Source organism: Notothenia rossii, assembly GCF_949606895.1.
Source record: "Notothenia rossii genome assembly, chromosome: 11".
NCBI classification, from domain to species: domain Eukaryota; kingdom Metazoa; phylum Chordata; class Actinopteri; order Perciformes; family Nototheniidae; genus Notothenia; species Notothenia rossii.
Genome location: NC_136910.1, coordinates 13,681,334 through 13,690,702, shown reverse-complemented (window position 1 = coordinate 13,690,702; position 9,369 = coordinate 13,681,334). Strand labels below are relative to the sequence as shown.

The 9,369-nt window shown below is 39.9% G+C and overlaps 1 long non-coding RNA gene across 3 annotated transcripts in view; it reads right to left on the bottom strand.

The window, feature by feature from the left end:
* Window positions 1-6,038: 6,038 nt before the first annotated feature.
* LOC307023939 overlaps window positions 6,039-9,369 on the bottom strand; it is a 43,846-nt gene continuing 40,515 nt past the window's right edge. For 2 of the 3 annotated variants that reach the window (XR_013803795.1, XR_013803797.1), the window contains 2 exons: window positions 8,476-8,548; window positions 6,039-8,116 (listed from right to left, as the gene is read on the bottom strand). This is a non-coding gene — a long non-coding RNA (uncharacterized lncRNA). Of the gene's footprint in view, window positions 8,120-8,475; window positions 8,549-9,369 lie in introns of all 3 variants that reach the window. The other variant, XR_013803796.1, reaches the window with a different exon arrangement.

Sequence of the window (9,369 nt, the reverse complement as noted above, 5' to 3'; positions counted from 1 at the left end):
CAGATCTGGGTGAAATGGTACAGCATTGCGACAGTGCCAGAGCAGCCCCACTAGAACAAGTCCTGCCCCAGTCTCCGGTGCTTAAGTAGCAGCACGTCAGGCCATTCTTCTCACAGTTTTAGCGGTGCAATGGCCCATGCGGCTCCCTCTCAGTGTGTTTAGAAGAGGACCCTCCTTGTCTGCTCAGTTGTGCCTGGTTTACCAACACTATTGATTGCAGGTGATGTTCTGGACAGAGTCCATCTGACCTCTGGAGGGGCTTAAATACATCATTGTCCAGAGAGGGACCTCCTGAGACTCTGCTTACACTGTGTGTGCAGCCCTGCGCCTCACTCCCAGACACACTGATAAAGTGGCAACAAAAAAAGTCAACAGGACACATGGATAAGCACTTCTTTACAGTACGCTGCAGAATCTAAAAATACAGCTGCAGGACAGAATGACTATGTTTGTCGGAGCAGTTAACATGTCTTACATTTGTCTTCTTTCAACCTTTGGACACTAGAGATGTGATGGAGCTGGTTTATGCATGCTGCGTTTTTCCAGTCACACTTCAGATAATCTTCCTCGCCCCTGTCATCCTCGCGCTCTTCTCTTCGCCTTGCCTTGAACTCTAATTGGCGTTATTAATCAGCACTCATGTTAACACTCTCCCTAATCTGTGTGGCAAGCTTTTGTTCCATACACACCTCAGAGCCATTGATGGAAATCCAATGAGACATAGGTTTACCTGCCATGAAAGTACCTGAACAGCAGTCATCAACACATTGTGGGGAGTGAGGGGGAAGTACACTTTAAATTAATTAACATCAGACCTCTTGTAGCACTTCATTTCTGTAAACAAACATTGTAATATGGGGTAATTAATTAGATATGCCAAGCTTCCTTTCTGTTCCTCTGCCCTTTCTTTCTTTAGTTGCTATATATTTGTCAAATTCTAGGGTTTTTCTCTCAATATGATAGGAAACTGAACGTCAGTCCTCACAAAGGAGATGCACCTTTTTTCATTTTTAGCTCAAATGATAAAGGCTATTACCAGAGGAAAGCAGACCCCCCACAGATCTCAATGTTGCCAAGTTATATTATGAAACACATTGTATTTCTCAATTATCTTAATATTATATAGCTATATTAATGGGGAATATTAGAAAAATACTGGTGAACAGTAGATCATTAAGAAATGTAACATTATTATTCTGTATTAGTGAAATTAATTAAATAGCTATTAAAGGGCTACTATTGTTTCTCATTTCCTTTTATATCAGACAGATACTTTTAAGTTCAGTTCACATACAGTCATTCAAAAGGTTTTCCAATTATTGAAATCTATTATTTCTTTTTTTGGTTTGATCATAATTTGAATTAAATTGAAAAAAGCATTTAGGCCCTGCATTAGAATATTATTCTTATATTTCACATTGTGGTGGTTTTGGTAGGTCGACCACTTTCATTAACTGTAATGTTAAAGACGTCATCACAGATTCAATTGTTACATTTTATTTGACAAAGAAATAACTAATTTGTGAGTTTATATATATATATATATATAATATCATGTATATTATATGGCAATGTTTCCAAAAAATGGGGGGCCCACTTTCTGTTTTCCATTTCATATCTCCAACACTCACGCGCCCTGCTCTGCATGAGAGCGGCTCATGGCTGATGATTTTTGAATCGATTTGCCATTCTCACAAACGAAGGGCACAAAAGGCTGAGCAATCAGTCCAAGGCTGGCTGCTTTTGGCCCAGAGAGAGGAGAGATACTCTGTGAGTGGAGGGCAAGCATGGCTGATCTGAATCATGAAGAATAATGTTTAGCCTGGCAGATGATTAGGGATGTTAATTTTTTCGGAGGAGGGTGGGGGCAAAGGGGGCTGGCACTTGGTGATGTCACTTTGGCTATCTGAACAATCTGGCATGGCCGATCCTGGCGAAACGCTGCTCAATTTGCTGGGGCTCCTGCTCCATTTGCCTGTTAATGAGCACTGTTGTTGGAGGTACCCATGTGTACCATGTCAGGAGGCTAGCAGGCAGCACCTTCAGCTGATGCTCTGACCACACAGGAAAATGGCAGCCGTGGTGACAGATGTTTTCAAAATCCTGGGGAGGGAGCCATGAGAGACCTGTACAGTCAGAGGGCCCGGATATATCGGAGGGAACAACTGCTACAACATGTGTCTGCTCAGAGTAAAGCATGCAGCAAAACAAGGAGTCAGCTCTTTTCTCTAAAACAACATCAAAATGACACAAATGGCTCCCTAAGTGGAACCAACTGAGGACAACAGTTTATAAAAACGTTAAAGCAGCTATAGAGGCTCCTACATACAAGAGTTAATTGGCAATGTTGGCAGAAATATTTAAATATAGTATACGTATCTGTTTCGATCTTTTGAAGCTTCCTGGTGTGTGATTCAGTGGGTGGAGCCCTCAGTGTCACAGGATGGATGGCCGGGGTAAACCCATTACGTCACAGCATGACAACAGCACTTAATTACTAATGAAAGGGTGAGCTTTCCACAGTCCACTCCTGCTGAATGAATCCTGGATTGAAGGAGCATACCAGTGCTGTTGTTGTCATTTTTCTTCAAATCTAAAATAGTTAGATTTTTTAGAAACCACACTGCAGCATTTTTGTTCTCTTTTTCTTTGGATTTGTTGGTGATTTAACCAGACAGTGGAGAAAGACAAGAAAACAAGATGACAGGCAACAACTGTCCTTGACTGAATGTTGCAATTGAACATCTTAAACAATATTAATTTCAGAAAGTTAATAAAGAGGGCTAGAAAAAATATATACAGTAAATCACTGGACTGATGTAAGTATTAGAATGAAGTCGGAAATATTTCGTAGAGCAGAAATATGTTTTTCTGCTTTTAATTCTAAGCCAATCTAGTGACCCCTCCTACTTGTGTTGCGACCCCTTCCTGGGTCTTGACCCTCAGGTTGGAACTGCTCTTGACAGCCATTGGATTCCATTTATTTCCATATGGTATGAAAATCAATTTGAGACTCTTCAAACTAGCTTGAGTCGTGTAATTCATCACTGTGAATGCTGTCAAATCAAATATAACGCAGTGAATGATCCAAAACGCCTTCCAAATGGATGATTTTATATAAATTGGAAAAATCAATGGAAATCAATGGCTTACTTAGAAATAGGACAACATTTAAAATAAAGACCAATTACTCAAGTATAAAAAGTACTATATCCATGTTATGCTACTATGCAGATCTACTCCTTCACATGTATCTTTTTACACAAAAAACAATACATTGTGACACTTTCAGATAATGTAAAGAACATTAGTTGGATCTTGCTCATATTTTAATTCTAATAGCATGCTATTAAAAGATCCGTTATCATAAAGAAATGGTTCATATCATTCTGCATAATAAGCATTGTTGTATCTTTATTTGAAGTCTTTACAAAATTGTATTGGACTTCTTGTACTAGGGTAGGCTTCATTTTCCACCTTTAACTTATAAATAAAAGATCAGAGTACTTCTTAGGTTGTAAAAGAAGTACACAATTTGTCAAAGGCGAGCTAAAACTTGCAAACACACTGGTGTGCTGAAGGCACACAGACTCAACGAGGATTGTGGGATACAAGAAGCCTCTCGTTTAAGATGAACGTTGAAGGTTGCTGTGGTTATTTATTGACGCCGCTGAGTGAAATGTGCCAAAAGCTGGGCTATACATTGTAACACTATTACACAGTGCATCATTAAACAGATCCATAAAACAGACAGGCAACCAGACCAAATTTTAATGACAAACGCGCTGATCTGAGATAAGTATAAATACTGTGTAATTCAGCAAGGTTTCATGCCTGGTTAAGCGTGTACATCTTTTGGCGGCCCACTAACTGGTATTACTTCAGTGCAATATTTCAGAGCACATCAGCATCCCGGTGAAATTAACTCTGATGTGTGAGCAGACCCGGGTCCGGCACTCCAAACTGTCTGGTGGTTATATCGAGATAGATAGAGCAAGTCGTGCACAAAACTCCCCACAATCTACAAGCTGCCTTGCAAATTTAAATACGCCTCTGCACAAAAAGGGAGAATCATTCTCTAATGTTTGCAGAAAACAGGTAATAGATGCAGCTGTGAGAGTGTTGTTGGAGGCAGTTGGTTTTTCCTGTGTGATTACTAAATCCAGGGTTACAGATGTAAATATGCTGCTTAGAAGCTCCCTCCTCCTCCTCCTCTTCTCCACAACCCATCCCTCCCTCTTCTCTTCCATCTGCCAGACAATAGTTTAAAATTCTTAATCCATGAGCAACCATTGAACATTAGTGAATTGCAAATTACAGATGTTTTACTGTCTCTCCCTCTTCTTTTTTTTCTGTTTTGATCTGTGCATCCCACTGTCACTCAGTGTCGCGTACGCATGCCTCGCTCCTCTGCATTCATTAGACACCCTGTGCCATCATGGCACCATATGACACTGTCATCATTTGGTAATTAAACCTTTGCTCGTTTAAATATGAAAAGCTGGCAAGGGTGTGATCATAAACAACGTTGCTCAAACCAGATTTTCCAGACTAAATGAGAATTTGAGCAACATCATGCCTGGGAAGGTTTTTTTCCCCTTCTCTATCTCCACTGAGCAAAACAGAAATGAAAAACAAACATTTGGGAGAAAAGTTGCTCTTGTGCCAAACATATCAGACCGTCACAAATTCATATGAACAAATACTTTATTCAAACCAAAAAACAATGCACTTTCGAAAACAAACTGCAGCTTCGCAACACCATATAAGTATATTTTTGTATGGCCATAGTCACAGATTACAGCTCTGTTCTTTGAGTCCAGAGGTAAACAATGATACTAAACCAGTAGCAAACAACTTCCAACACCAATATGTGCTCAATAGCATCATAAAGGCAGAGGGAATTTTAAATTCTAAACTTACACGAGGACATAACATGAATGTTGCACTCTTCTCTCCCCTAAACACACTTATGTGCTTGGTCATGTTGGACCAGCAGACAATAAAATCTCCCCAGTGCCTGAGGAAAAGCGTCAACATCCTCCAGGTTCTCATCTAAATTCACACAGGCCTTCATCACTGGAGATTTAGCCAAATGGCTGTGGAGAGGAGGAATGCCCGCTCCATTACAAGCCAAACTACTGGCTTTTTATTACCACTAAACAATCTTCCTTGGAGCCGTCCTTTAGCATACCTCAGAGCTCGGAGTGGGTGAGAAAGTGCGTGGGAGGAGGCCATTCAGTCACATTATGGCTTTCCATAGATCAAGGTCACAATTTTCATGATCATTACACCACTGAAGGTGACAGGAAGCATTTACAGAAGTGATCAGGAGCTTATGTGGGAGCTGCTCATCCGTAGAGGGGGAGAGGAATATATGTGTACACACACACACACACACACACACACACACGCACACACACACACACACACACACACACACACACACACACACACAAACTAATCAGCAAATGTGCAGCTGACATTCCTTAAATGATCATATCATCATTATAATGGACTAAGCAGGAGAAACAAAGAGGGAGAATTAAAGAAATCAACTTGTGTGTGGGGGAAAAAAAACATTTGTGAGTTCAAAGCCTGCCACCAGGAGGGGACTGCTACATTATGCATTCACATGCCATAGGCTAACACATGTCAGCGGCCCACTGGACAGAAGCTCTGTTTCCCATATTGCTGACATGTGATTGGAAGCTGTTGGCTGTCTGGTTGGGACAGAGGCAGCTGGCGGGACACCTCCGAGCTGCCTCAGGCCACACACACACACACACACACACACACACACACACACACACACACACACACACACACACACACACACACACACACACACACACACACACACACACACACACACACACACACACACACACACACACACACACACACACACACACACACACACACACACACACACACACACACACACACACACACACACACACACACACATCCAGACGTGGGATCAGCTTCTCCCACGATGAACCCAGGGCTGCCTTCATCCCCAGGAAGAGAAGCTTATCTGCTGGTTTTATAGGTGGAGATGTATTTTAGTGTATAATAACATTGAAAAATTAAGAAAAGGTCTTTGTTGCATGTCAGGGTGAACTTGTGTGTAAAAAGTAGGAATAAATCTCTGAAAATATTCCTGACTTTAGTTTCTGACGCCCTTAACATTTTGACTAACGCCTCCCCGGCCTTTGTTGAGTTCCAACCAGAGGGGCACACATTTAACTATTCATGTGGAAACTTAGATCGGGAAGGGAAGGGATTTAGCCCTTGTTCCCAGTACGATAAAAATGCAACATGGAGAACTCTTTTGAAAATGACAAGATACAGTCCTATTTTTAATCCAGCACTGCAGGGCAAATTTAACAATTACTTCCAAATCTGCATAATGAATGAGGAACGAGTATGTATTTTAAGCCTTTACTCCCCGACTAAGTGTGTCAATGCATGGGAGATGGAAAGAAAACATGTGGGAAATATTCCGAATATTTGAGGTAATTTTGACTTTTTTTGTCAAATAAACTGCTGATTTGAGATTTTGTAGATTCAAAATCTTGTAATAATAATAATATTAATAATAATATGAAATGTTATTTCTTTGTAATTTGGCCCTTCTTCCATGTTTAAATGCAAATGAGATGTTAATTTTTCTTAATGATTTGCTGTACCTGAGGCATGGAAAAGCTCAGAAACTCAACTGTCTGACTGCGTTTGTGCTCAGGGTATGAAAAGTAATTTAACAAAGTGTTTTCTAATCAAAGTAATGTAACCTGATCTCCCTTGCATTTGGATCTTTAATACAATACAGCATCACTGGAACCACTCAGTACACGTGTCTGTGTGTGTGTAGTGTAGTGTGTGGGTGCGCGTGTGCGTGTGTATGTGTGTGTGTGACAATGACGGGACAGACCATCAGCTGAACAGTCGACCTGCCAACATGCAGATATTATAAGAGTTTTAAGAGAAAATGCAGCTCAAAGTCCGTGTAATTTATCTTCTCAAATACGAGCCTGACTGCTGTAAACTTCCGCATTGACTTTTACTGCTATATTCTTCATTTTTGAGGATTCCCCATCAGACAGTAAACGGTTAAATTGGCTGCATTAAACTGACACATTGCAGGGTAAATAAAGGTGGCAGTAAATTGGCAATCGAACAATAGAAACATAAATGCGACTTTTTTTTGTATTATAGTGTGAAATGTCAACCTTTGAAATTGATTAGAGATTTCTAAACGTATAGAAACCATAACAACCTTTACAATTAATGGGTTTACTCACCAGCACATCCCTGAACTCAAGGAAGACGACTGAAATTAAATAAATAATGTATTACTGATGTGTGAGACACTGGTCAATGTCAAGCCTGTCACGTGAACCAAGTTGAAGTTGAAAACGTAAATGTTGACTTACGTGTCTGAGAGGATACATGTGTTATTCTATTCATCAGAATATATATATTTTTTAAATGTCAAATATGTAGGTAGAGAGATTGAGACTAATTAACGAACTATTACAAAACTGGTTATTAATTATAATCCAATTATAAAATCTGAATTTGTAGGAAGGCTAAAACAGGAAAATTACAGGGACATTATATCACATACAGCTATTCAAAAATACAGAAAACAATAAGAATCTCGTTCTCTTAAGAAATTCGTTAATAGATGCTGAAGAGGACCAGTGTGTGTTTGAATCAATAGCCCACTTTCAAAGGTTAAATACTAAGTGTATAACTCGTTATAAAATATACATGTTGGTTAAAATCTATTGCAAACGCAAGTAACACTAAAATAAATGATTATTTTACAATTTACAATAAGTGTTTTTATTTTTTATTTTAGCATGTTCCTACACAGGACACATACACAAATAGAAAATAAATAGAAAATAAACATAGATCACATTGTAATTTCACATTTAAACGAAGGGATCCATGGAAAACAGTTGTAATGATCCAATTAATTATGGGCAAAATTAAAAGCAAGTGCAAAATCAATCTTTCACGGTGTCGAGGATGGAATCAAATTGATGCTCCATCTGTTCACGCCAGCAGAGATTTGTAGCCCGGGAGTGTTTGTGGCTGCTCGCTGCTGGAGCACAGGGACACAGTGAGCAAATCCAATATACAGTAAGTGTCAGGAGATATGTGTGTTAGTGTTACAGGATTATGGGCTGCAGCTTCGGAAATCTCCTCCTGTATCATCAAATATAAAAACCTAAACAAATATCACAATTATCACTCATTTGCATGCATTAAAAGAGCAAATTGCTGCCATTTAAATAGCATGAAAAATACTCTTTTATGATTTATTTAAGCATGCAAAACTCATACATGTTTTACATTATTTTTAAGATTTTATAAATAGTCCAAAATCAGCATAAATGTCGCCACAGATTCCTCCGAAGCCTCTCTTCTTCAATCGAAAAGGATTAATATTCAACTTACAACCAGAGGTGTCAGCTCCCCTTTGCAGGGATCGATTGGTGACGTGTTGGAATAACGCGAGACAACCAGCAGTCTACACGGGAGGTGGAGAGGAGAGAAAGAAAAAAACAATAAATGACACCTCTCCCAAAAGTTCTTTACCACGGAGCCTCCATCATCCTCCCCGCAGTTTCCTGAAGAGTGTGAGCTGATGTTCGGCGGGTGGAGCTGCATGCTGGACCCTCGGTGGTGCTATCCTTACACCCCCCCCCCCCCCCCCTGCATGCCACCTCTCCTCTCTCCTCTCTGCACAGGCCATTAGGAAGCGGGGCAAAAGATAAATTGCTCTCTGTCAATACATTACACCTCTCCTAATGGGAGCACCCGGGCTCCAAAAACATTTTCCAAACTCTTGACATGCAGTGGCAACGTCTTAAATACTGCAGTTGTGCGTCAGGGTGGAAATGAGTGCGTAATTGTACATGCAAATTATTTTAAATTTGTCTGAAAATTCAATAAATGCATGTTGTTTTCTGTCTCCAGTGGTCGGGTGTTTTGAAGTATTTATATATAAATTAAAAAGGTGCTTTTCTGCAAAAAAAGTGATAATTGATTCAGCCTTTGTATTGTTTAAATTGCTTTTTGGGAGCTCTTTGACCCGGTGTTGTAACATCTGAATGGATGGCCCCCTTCCTAAAAAGACAGGGGTTAGGGCCCGTCTGACCACATAGTCAAATAAGCCACACCACACGTGCTGTTCAAACAAAAACTAAACAAAGTAATCATGTCAACACGTCGTTTGATATGTGTTTTAAAAAAACAATATCAGCATTTTCTTTTACAACCTCCTCCCCCTTCCTTGCTTCTGCTTAATTTTTGCATTGGGGAGATCAAATTGTGGGGAGCAGGAGGGTA